Source organism: Belonocnema kinseyi, chromosome 7, assembly GCF_010883055.1.
Source record: "Belonocnema kinseyi isolate 2016_QV_RU_SX_M_011 chromosome 7, B_treatae_v1, whole genome shotgun sequence".
In the NCBI taxonomy this organism is placed as follows: Eukaryota; Metazoa; Arthropoda; class Insecta; order Hymenoptera; family Cynipidae; genus Belonocnema; species Belonocnema kinseyi.
The window spans coordinates 63,939,545-63,949,347 of record NC_046663.1 but is presented as its reverse complement, the minus strand read 5'-3'; the positions used below and the strand labels follow the sequence as shown (position 1 = coordinate 63,949,347).

The following is a 9,803-nucleotide window of genomic DNA, read 5'->3' as shown; positions in this document are numbered from 1 at the left end:
TGCAGCCGTGCCATGTAACCCCGTTCACGGGCCACACTCGCATCGTAGCACTCTAGCAAGTCGTGATTCAGTTGCTCCGTCCACCCAAAGGTCGCGAGATCTTGCCGATCTATAGCATTGAATCCATTTTCATTGGCTCCCCCAGCTCTAGATTGGTCGGCATTGTTGGCCGACCCATTGTCGGGAGCCCTGCGCGTTCTGTCGTTTTGAACCGCACTTACTACAACTATGTTTGGTGTTGTCATTGTTGTTCTCACGAGAAGCTAGGGAAAGGGGTTCGTCCATCCTTGTAGAGCCCCGCATGCAAGGATAAGACTGCGTACTCTGAGAGGTCGCCCGGTATCCCAGAGTCACCGTTCTAGACATCTCACCCAGGTGCCATTCAGCTTTCGGCACGGTTTTCACACCTCCGCTTGGGAGTTGATTCCTTCGGGACCACCCCTCGACAATTGTCCGCGACTGCCTATTTATTTTTTTGTAACCATATTCAGCAGAAACCCTTGGTACAGGGACCCTCTATCCGCAACCGAATGGGGGTTCGTCCGGGACGAAATATATATATAAGTCTTTAAGTTAGAAAATGCTGGGGAGAGGCGATAGCCATTTCGCCACCATTTTAGAGCCGCGCCTGCTTTCAGTAGGGAATTTATGAGATTTAAAAAAATACCAACTCTGATCATCTGCTTATTAAACAAAAAACATACGGTTTAAAAATTTTACATCTTTAAACCATTTTTTGTTACATTATGTTAGTGTTTTTCTTTTAATTTTGTTGTTGCTGATAGAAAATCATTAGATGTCAAATAATATTTACAATATTTGAACTATAATAGGGTATCTTATCGTTTTTCGCACAACAAATATTATTTTTAACAAAATTTATTTGGCTTAAACATATATATATTAATTCTGAAATTGAGATATTCATTTTCATCAATAATTAACAAAAATATGTCTTACATTCTCTTTTTTATTAATTATGGTAATAGATACTGTAAAATTAATAAATTAAATATTAAAATTAATTTTAAATTTTACTCTAAAAATTGCATGGGCCAAAAGAAATATTAATTAAAAAATTCGATTTTCAGAGAACTCTTCATCATGTTCCTAACTAACAATATAGGATTTAATCGAAAAACCGACAAATAGCTGGAAACTAAAATAGGACCGGGAAAGCCCGGAAATTAACCGCGAATACAAATTTGAGACGAAAATTACATTTAAAGTTTTGGAAAATATGAACTTTTAAAGATTTCAATAATTTTTTTGGTCGAGGATTCAATTCTCATTTTTTCGATTTAAAATTAAAGTATTTTGACGAAAATTTATGTATTATTTATTTGAAAAATAATGTTTGTAACTAAAAATGTTGCTGTTCTATGTTTGATTTGAAACAGATATTTTTCAGATGAAAATTCATTTATTTTGTTAAAAAATAGTGTTTTTGGCATATATTTAATGATGTTGGTTGAAAAATTCGTATTTTTGGTAGAAAATTCAATTACTTAATAAAAATTTTTTTTTTTTGAAAATTTATATTTGCGGTTTAAATATTCAAATGTTTGTTTAAACATTGAACTGTTTTGTTGAAAATTCATCTTTTTGGATTAACTCAACTCTTTTTGATTCAAAATTTAAATCCTTTATTATAGTAAGTTTTAAAAAAGGATTTCATCAAATGTAAACGTTTTGAGACCCCCTGGTCAGAAAAAATAGTGTTTACGTCGGTGTCTGTCTGTTGTCGTTGTAGTCTGTAAAGACGGTAACATTTGAAGGAATGATTCGATTGGATTCCCCTTTGGCACACTTTATATTTATATTTTTAAAATCCAAAAAACCAAACGAAAATTAACATTTGAAGCCAAAAAAAGCGTGATATCGAAAAAATGAAGAAAAGAAAAACGTTACTTTTTCAGGGCCCTAACAGATTGTCCTAACAACTTTTTAAATTTTGCTGAAAAATCGAAAATTCAAAATTTTAAAGCAAAAAAATACTAAGGAAAAAGCAGTAACTACATTTTGTGGAAAACGAAGCAACATACAAAAAGAGATAGATTGACAAAAATTGTGCAACTATAAAAGAATAGTAAAGTTTTCAGGAATTACTTTTTTGTAGGATAAGTAGTTTTGTTTTATTTGTGAAAAACAACATTGAAAATAAAAAAATTATATTTGCGTACAACGATACAAGCTACGAGAATAAGTAAGACCAAATTTAATCAACCAAAAAAGATTTACAAATTTTTTACAAATTTTTTACAAAATTTTTTTTAATAGGAAGCGTAGTTTTTGTTTATTCTAAAAAAAAGATTACAGATTTAAAAAAGTTACAAAAACAAGGCAATAAGAATAAGAATGTTTTAATTTCCATGCATATTATGAATTGTAATGATATAAATTTATTAAAATGATACATGTTTAAGTGCATCTAAGAATAAAATTTAACGCTAAATAAGAAATAAATATTAAAGTAATCATGGTAAATACAATTTGTACTTTATTTTGCAAAATTTAAATACCCAATCCCAGGCAGAGGTACATAAAAAATGTAAAATTATGAAACCATGATGTTATAGGGTTACCGGATTAAGGGCAGGAGGGTAAAAATGGCACAGGGTAAATAATTTTTGCGGTTTCAGTGGTTTATTGGGTGTTTTTGAGGTTTTGTCAAAATCTTAACGTGTAGGGGTTAAACGGGTTGCATGTTCGGTTTCAGCGAGAAAAAATACATAGAAATATCATATTGGCAAAGTGGCACAAAAAGTTGAACATTTCATAAAAAAAACCGTAACTACCTAGCATCAATAAAGGAGAAGATAGTTGTAAACAATAATTATTTGTTTATGAAATTAGGTTTGTTGGATTTTTTAAATTATGACCTCGCTCTAAGTACAAAGTGAATAAAAAGTTGAAAATTTAAAAAAACTGCGATTTTCTAGCATTATTCCAATTGAGTATCATTAACAATAATAATGAATGATTTAAACAATTAATTTTTTAACTTTAATTAATTATCCACCTCACTCTAATTGGAAGTTAGACAAAAAGTTGAAAATTTCTGAAAAAAGCTTTGTAGCATTATTCAAGTTGAATATTATGAACGATAATAATAAATTATTTATACAATTATTTTTTTAACTTTAATTAATTATCCACCTCAATCTATTTGGAAATTGGAAAACAAGTTGCCAATTTAAAAAAAAGACCGCAACTTTCTAGCATTATCAAAACTGAATATTAATAACAATAAAATATAATTGTTTGAACAATTATAATAAGCATCTTAATATAAGTACGAAGTACTATTTCGTGTATTAGCAACAATATGCATTAAAAGCGTAAAAAATCATAATTAGTGCCAAAAAATAGCAAAACCCATTTTTTCACTTGTAGGGTGAGTTTAGGACCCTAAAAACAGGCCTTTGGGGGTGATATGTAGAAAATAATATTTCATTCGTATTCTATAGATCATTGTGAAGAGAAATGTTGTGTTTTAATAATTTCAGCTTATAGAAAGTCTCTTTTTTTTGGTTTTTCTTGAGATAAAAATTCACAAAACTGGAATCGCCAATTTTGCTACATTATTTGGTTATATATTGTTGCTCTGTGACCAAATTTTTAAAATATCAAACAAAAATTTTCTTTAAAATTTAATGCTGAGCATTTCTAAAAAAAAACTTCAAAATCGGTTAAGAAATACGACTTGTGGTCAATTATGGACAGTAAATTCCTATCCTAGACCACTGTGGTCGGTACGAGGGCGCTGATCGACCCTAGTCAAGTGCACGCGCGGCTAAAAAAAACTGCTCGTATCTTTTAAACAAAGAGAACGATTTGGCTCAAATTTAGTCAAAGTTTTCCTTCATAATCAAGAAACAACTTTGCCATTGGAAGTTTTTCCTCAGTAAAACTTCCCTGCAGACTTTTTCCGTCAAGTCTGAGGAAACGATTTCTGGTGGTAATAGTTTACAATTATTTTCATGTTATAAATATCAGAAAAAAAATATTTTTAACAGATATTTGGCATCGATAGAGGTGTTTCTAGTTCGCAAAAAACTGAGATTATTTCCTCTAGCTCAACTATTTTGGTTGAAAATGCCACTGTTTGGTTGAGAACGAACTTTTTTGTTGTATTTTCAACTCGTTTTGTCCTTTTGGTTTGGAATTGGTAGAAAATTCGACTGATTGGTTGAAATGTAACTTTTTGGTTAAAAATTCATGTATTTTTGTTTAAAATTGAACTATTTTGGTAGAAAGTCAAACTATTTGGTTGAAAAGCAACTTTCGTTCAAAATCTGACAATGTAGGTTATTCTTAGTCACCTGTCTATTACTCAATTGGAATTTTATTTTAAATATACATTGTTGTTTACTGTAACTAGATGCATTTACAAATAGCGTAACTGAAACTAGTTATTAAAAAAAAAGTAACTCACTCAACACTGATAAAAAAATTGTTGTAGATTCAACCGTACAATACAGTTGTTACAATGAAAAACAAAATATTTTGTTATCTCAACTACATTTCTTCGTTGTTTTAATACTATCTTTTAGTGGGTGGAGTATTTAGTTGGTTCAATAAAAACAAAATTTTGGGTCAATCAAATAATGTATTGAGTCAACTAAAATTTGTTTCATTCAAGGAAATTACCATGCATACCCATGAAAACAGTGCTGCCGGTGGAAGAATTTTTTTCTGAGTGTGAGTAAGAACCACCAATTTGCTGGGCGAGAATTAGCAGTCACCCTGAAATTCTGAATATGATTCTTCAGAGGAAAGTGAAAAATTTTCGCTGACAAGTTCAATTAATGTAGTATTTGACGAAAAGGCCATGAGAATGTTAGATTGTTTGTTGAGTGAAGAATCCCTCTAATTGTTCTACGAACACTCGTGTTTCTAGTTAACTTGAAACTACCTTCTGGAAAGTTTTCTGAGAATGGAGAAAGTTGTTCGTATGACTTAGTTGGCACTAACTAAAGGGGTGAATTCGTCGACCCCAAAGCACGTCACGAGATGGTGAACCAGGAAACTGAGTTTGCGATAAATTTCACAGCCCTTTTATTCAAAACACGCGAGAAAACAAATTAACTTGAATGGGTTTCAATAAAGAAAAAACTCAAAAAGATAAAGGCTGAAGACAATACTTTATGTTTATGACCATGGATGAGGAGCAAATATTATCTTCAGAATCAATGAACGGTTAAATTTTGGCTTTTGCAATAATAATAGACCACTTTGATAGATATTCTGAAAATAATTTAAAAAATTTTTGAAATATATTTACTGTTATTGAACCTATAGTATTTTTTATGTTTCAGATTAAAAGCAGCCAAAAAGGAGTAAGAGGTAATGAAATTAAAGTTAAGGAAATTTGGAACTCAGGTAATATTTAAATCTAAATTAAATCAAAACTGAAAGTTCACACAAATGTTTCTGAAAGATGCCTAATAAAATTTATAAAATTATTATTTATTATCTAACAATGACTTCAAATTGAATTTGAGGAAGTAAGGTGACGATTGGACTGAGAAATCGGTAAAACAATGAATGTATTTCATTTTTAAAAATTTGGGAATTTGAGCCCTCCGTCGCCTATTTTTCTAAAAATCCACCTAATCCCTATATTTTAGATTTTTGTTCGTTTTTTTTTCTCATTTTTTAAGCAAAAGAGAAAAATATGTATCTCACATTCAATTGTGACACTTTTGTTTTTATAAGATTTAATTTATAAATAAAATTTAATTTATTTTTTTATCTAAAAAGAGTGGTACGTAAAGATATTCCGGAAAAATCTCGCAATCATTGTTGTTATTATATTGTTTGAAAATCATTCAAATTTAAAACCAGACGGTTTTGATGACTTAAAACTTCTAAAAATGTTAGGTTGTGTTGGTTTTTCCAATTGACAACAATTTTAAGTTATGTTAACATTCTACACTGGAAATGGACATTTTTAATAATTATAAAGTATTAGATTTCAAAGATTCGAAATTTTTCAATAATGTTCGTCTTTTGATTCTCTTAGAATTTTATACCGGAAATTGGCATATTTATTATTATATATAATAGTATTATATAATTTATATATTGAAGTATTATTGATATTTAAAAATATAAATCATTCGATGTAAATTCACCAATTTTTGTTTAGTATAATAAAACTTACAAGTTTGAACTGTTTCGGATTTCGCTGCTCTTCTTTCTTTCAAAGATAATTTATCATTTCTGAACAATTCTAGGTTACGTTGTTGTTTCAGATTCAAAATTGGTATTTTCAAACAGAATTCATTTTAATCAAGATTTAGAATCTTTAAAGCATTTTCGATATGCTGATGTTTTTCGTCGAAAATGGCAATTTTAAATTTGTTTAAATTATGTTTTAGATAGTTCAGTTTAAATATCAGCATTTTTCAGCATTTTATTTTTATTTTTTTTTGAGAATTCATCTTTATTGGTTGAGAATTAAGTACCTGGTCAGAATTTGAAAACTTGGTTAAAAGTTGAACTACTTTATTAACAATTATTTTTAATAATCTTTTAGGTTTAAGAGTTTATCTTTTAGTAGAAAGACCATATTTTGGGCTCTAAAATTCGGTTCCTCGGGCTGATTATTTTGGTTTAAAAGTATTCTGTTTTGGTTGAGTATTCAACTATTTTTTAAAGAAATAACGTTCTTCTGAAAAATTGATATTTTTGGTTTGAAAGTTCCTCTGTTTTTTAGAATATATTTTTATTAAATATTTTGTTGAAAATTAACTTTTTTGTTGAAAATTCATATTTTTGAGTTGAAAATTTCAGTTGCTCGGTTAAAAATTAAATTTTTTTTTAAATTCACCTCTTTTGCATACAAGTTTTAACTAATTTATTTTAAATGCAACTGATTGGTTAAAAATTAAATTTCGGTTGAAAATTCAACTATTTTATTTAACATTATTTGCTTGTTTTTGAAATTCGCCTTTCTGCTTTAAAAAGTCATAATTTTTTGCCTTGAAAATTTAATAATTATTTTGAAAATGTAACATTTTATTAGTTAAAGTCGTAATAATTTAAAATGGATCACGTCGAAAATTGCAATTTTAAATTTGTTTAAATTATGTTTTAGATAGTTCATTTTAAATATCAGCATTTTTCAGCATTTTATTTACATTTTTTGTTGAGAATTCATCTTTATTGGTTGAGAATTAAGTACCTGGTCAGAATTTGAAAACTTCGTTAAAAGTTGAACTACTTTATTAACAATTATTTTTAATAATCTTTTAGGTTTAAGAGTTTATCTTTTAGTAGAAAGACCATATTTTGGGCTCTAAAATTCGGTTCCTCGGGCTGATTATTTTGGTTTAAAAGTATTCTGTTTTGGTTGAGTATTCAACTGTTTTTTTAAGAAATAACGTTCTTCTGAAAAATTGATATTTTTGGTTTGAAAGTTCCTCTGTTTTGTAGAATATATTTTTATTAAATATTTTGTTCAAAATTCATATTTTTGAGTTGAAAATTCAGTTGCATGTTTAAAAATTAAATTTTTTTTAAATTTACCTCTTTTGCATACAAGTTTTAACTAATTTATTTTAAATGCAACTGATTGGTTAAAAATTAAATTTCGGTTGAAAATTCAACTATTATATTTAACATTATTTGCTTGTTTTTGAAATTCTCCTTTCTGCTTTAAAAAGTAATAATTTTTTGCTTTGAAAATTCAATAATTATTTTGAAAATGTAATATTTTGTTAGTTAAAGTCGTAATAATTTAAAATGGATCACATTGATTTCAATCTAGCCTAAAATTATTTATAACAATATAGTTGTCAGTAACAAATGATTAATTTATAATAAGCTATCAAGTTATGCTTCGGAAATGTTTATTTATCGAGTTCAAACTAATATGAATCATTTACAATTAATTACGTGTTATTAATGCAACAATATCTTTTTTCAACTTTACGTTTAAATGAAGTAAATAAAAAAATTTATTTAAAATTGAGGGATCTCGAGGAATCTCTGAAGAATCTGAAATCGAGTAAAAATTGTAGTTGGAATCGTATTTTTAACATTTTTCGTCATTTTGCCCCACTATACTCTCGTATTTTTAAATTCCGAAAGAAAGAAAAATGTCGTCTAATTTTCCTACAAATGAAATGATGAATGTGATCCCTGCAAGGATTTAAATTGAAACATACCTACTAAAGCTAATTTATGATAAGGAATGTGTGATAATTTGAGTCTGAAGATGTCACCTGATTTCTCGTGGCTTCCGGCATCCAGTAGTGGATCATGAAGACGAGATCAGCCGGCGAATGGATTTGCAGTAGGTATATGCGTTAAGTGTAGGCCGGCAGCGTGGCCAAACTGGTGAACGCCGCGCCGACTGACTGACTGCTGCCAACCCTTCCAACCCTGACTGACTAAACACCATCCATTGCCCTCTTCTGCCACTACCATCGTGCTACCAACACAGGGGTACCAGTTACAGTCGTTTCCACCCCTAAGACCTCTTTTCTTCTACTTTGCCCACTACAACCCTCTATAACCCTCTACTTTTTCTTCACATTCACAACTACTTGGAAGCCACTACTCCATCAAGAGTTTCATGCTTACAGGGTGGCCGTAGGCCAAGGAAAAGTTGAAGATTTCGAAAAAAATCTTGCAAAAGTCAGGCAATTTATATGAGAGGCACAATAAATAACTGGCAAAAATAATAAAGTTTTAATTTTTATTTTAAGTAGTTTTATTCCTCTTATGAAAAATTCTAAGATAAAAATACAAGAATAAACTTCTGGCGTTTAATAATAATGATCAGGGAAAGTGAAAAATTGACGAGGGCAAAGTAAGGCAATTTTGAAAATGAAATTTGCGTCCTTCGTGATATAATATTCTTGATAGTTATTTATGCGCCTTAATCTTCAATTTCTATTCACTTCGTTACAGATAAATCCTTCTGACAATAATATTTTTAGTTAAATTTTTATTTTTGGTAGAAAATTCATCTTTTTGGGTTGAAAATTCAACTGTTTTGTTAAATGTCACTTTTTTAATTGAAAATCCATCATTTTATTTTAAAATGCATCTCTTGGGTTGAAAGGTCGATCTTTTGAGTAGAAAACTGATCTTCTCAATTAAAATTTCCTGTTTTGATTATAAATGCTACTTTTTTTTAAATTCGCCTATTTGGCTTGAAAAATTATGTGTTGTAAATTCAACTGAAATCTTTCTTGGTTAATTATGCAACTGTTTTGTCAAAAATTAATCTTTTTTTGTTCAGGATTCAAGAAATTTTGTTGAACATTCGTCTTTTTGGTTAAATTTCACTATTTTTTAAAATTCAAAATTGAAATAATTTGTAGAAATATCGATTTCCTCTGTTTTCTTTAAAATGGAACGTTCTGATTGAAAATGAACTTTTTGGATAAAAAATTTTTTTTTGGAAAAATTCAACTGTTTCGTTGACAAATGGTCTTTTTGGGTTGACAGTTCAACTCTTTTTGTAGAAATTTAATCTTTTGTGTTCAAAATACAACTGTTTGGTGGCAAATTAATCTTCTTTTTTTAAGGATTCAACAATTTGATTGAAGATTCATCTTTGTTAAAAAATCATTCTTTTGTTGTGGATTCATAATTTGACTCGAAAATTCGTCTATTTTGGTAGAAAACTAATATTCTTGGTTGTAATTTCCCCTTTTTAAAATAAAAATACAACTGTTTGATTGAAAACTGGACTACTTTATAAAATTTTGTTGTTGCAGATTAATCATTTTCTGTTGAAAAAGCATTTCCATGGTTGACATTTTCTACTAAAAATGTAACTT

At 28.9% G+C, this 9,803-nt stretch overlaps 1 protein-coding gene across 1 annotated transcript in view; it reads left to right on the top strand.

Moving 5' to 3' along the window:
- Positions 1–9,803, top strand: part of LOC117177501 (uncharacterized protein C1orf112-like) — a 102,185-nt gene that overhangs the window by 35,794 nt on the left and 56,588 nt on the right. The window contains exon 2 of the mRNA XM_033368243.1: positions 5,322–5,349. The gene's annotated coding sequence lies outside the window, so the exon portion shown is untranslated. The remainder of the gene's footprint in view (positions 1–5,321; positions 5,350–9,803) is intronic.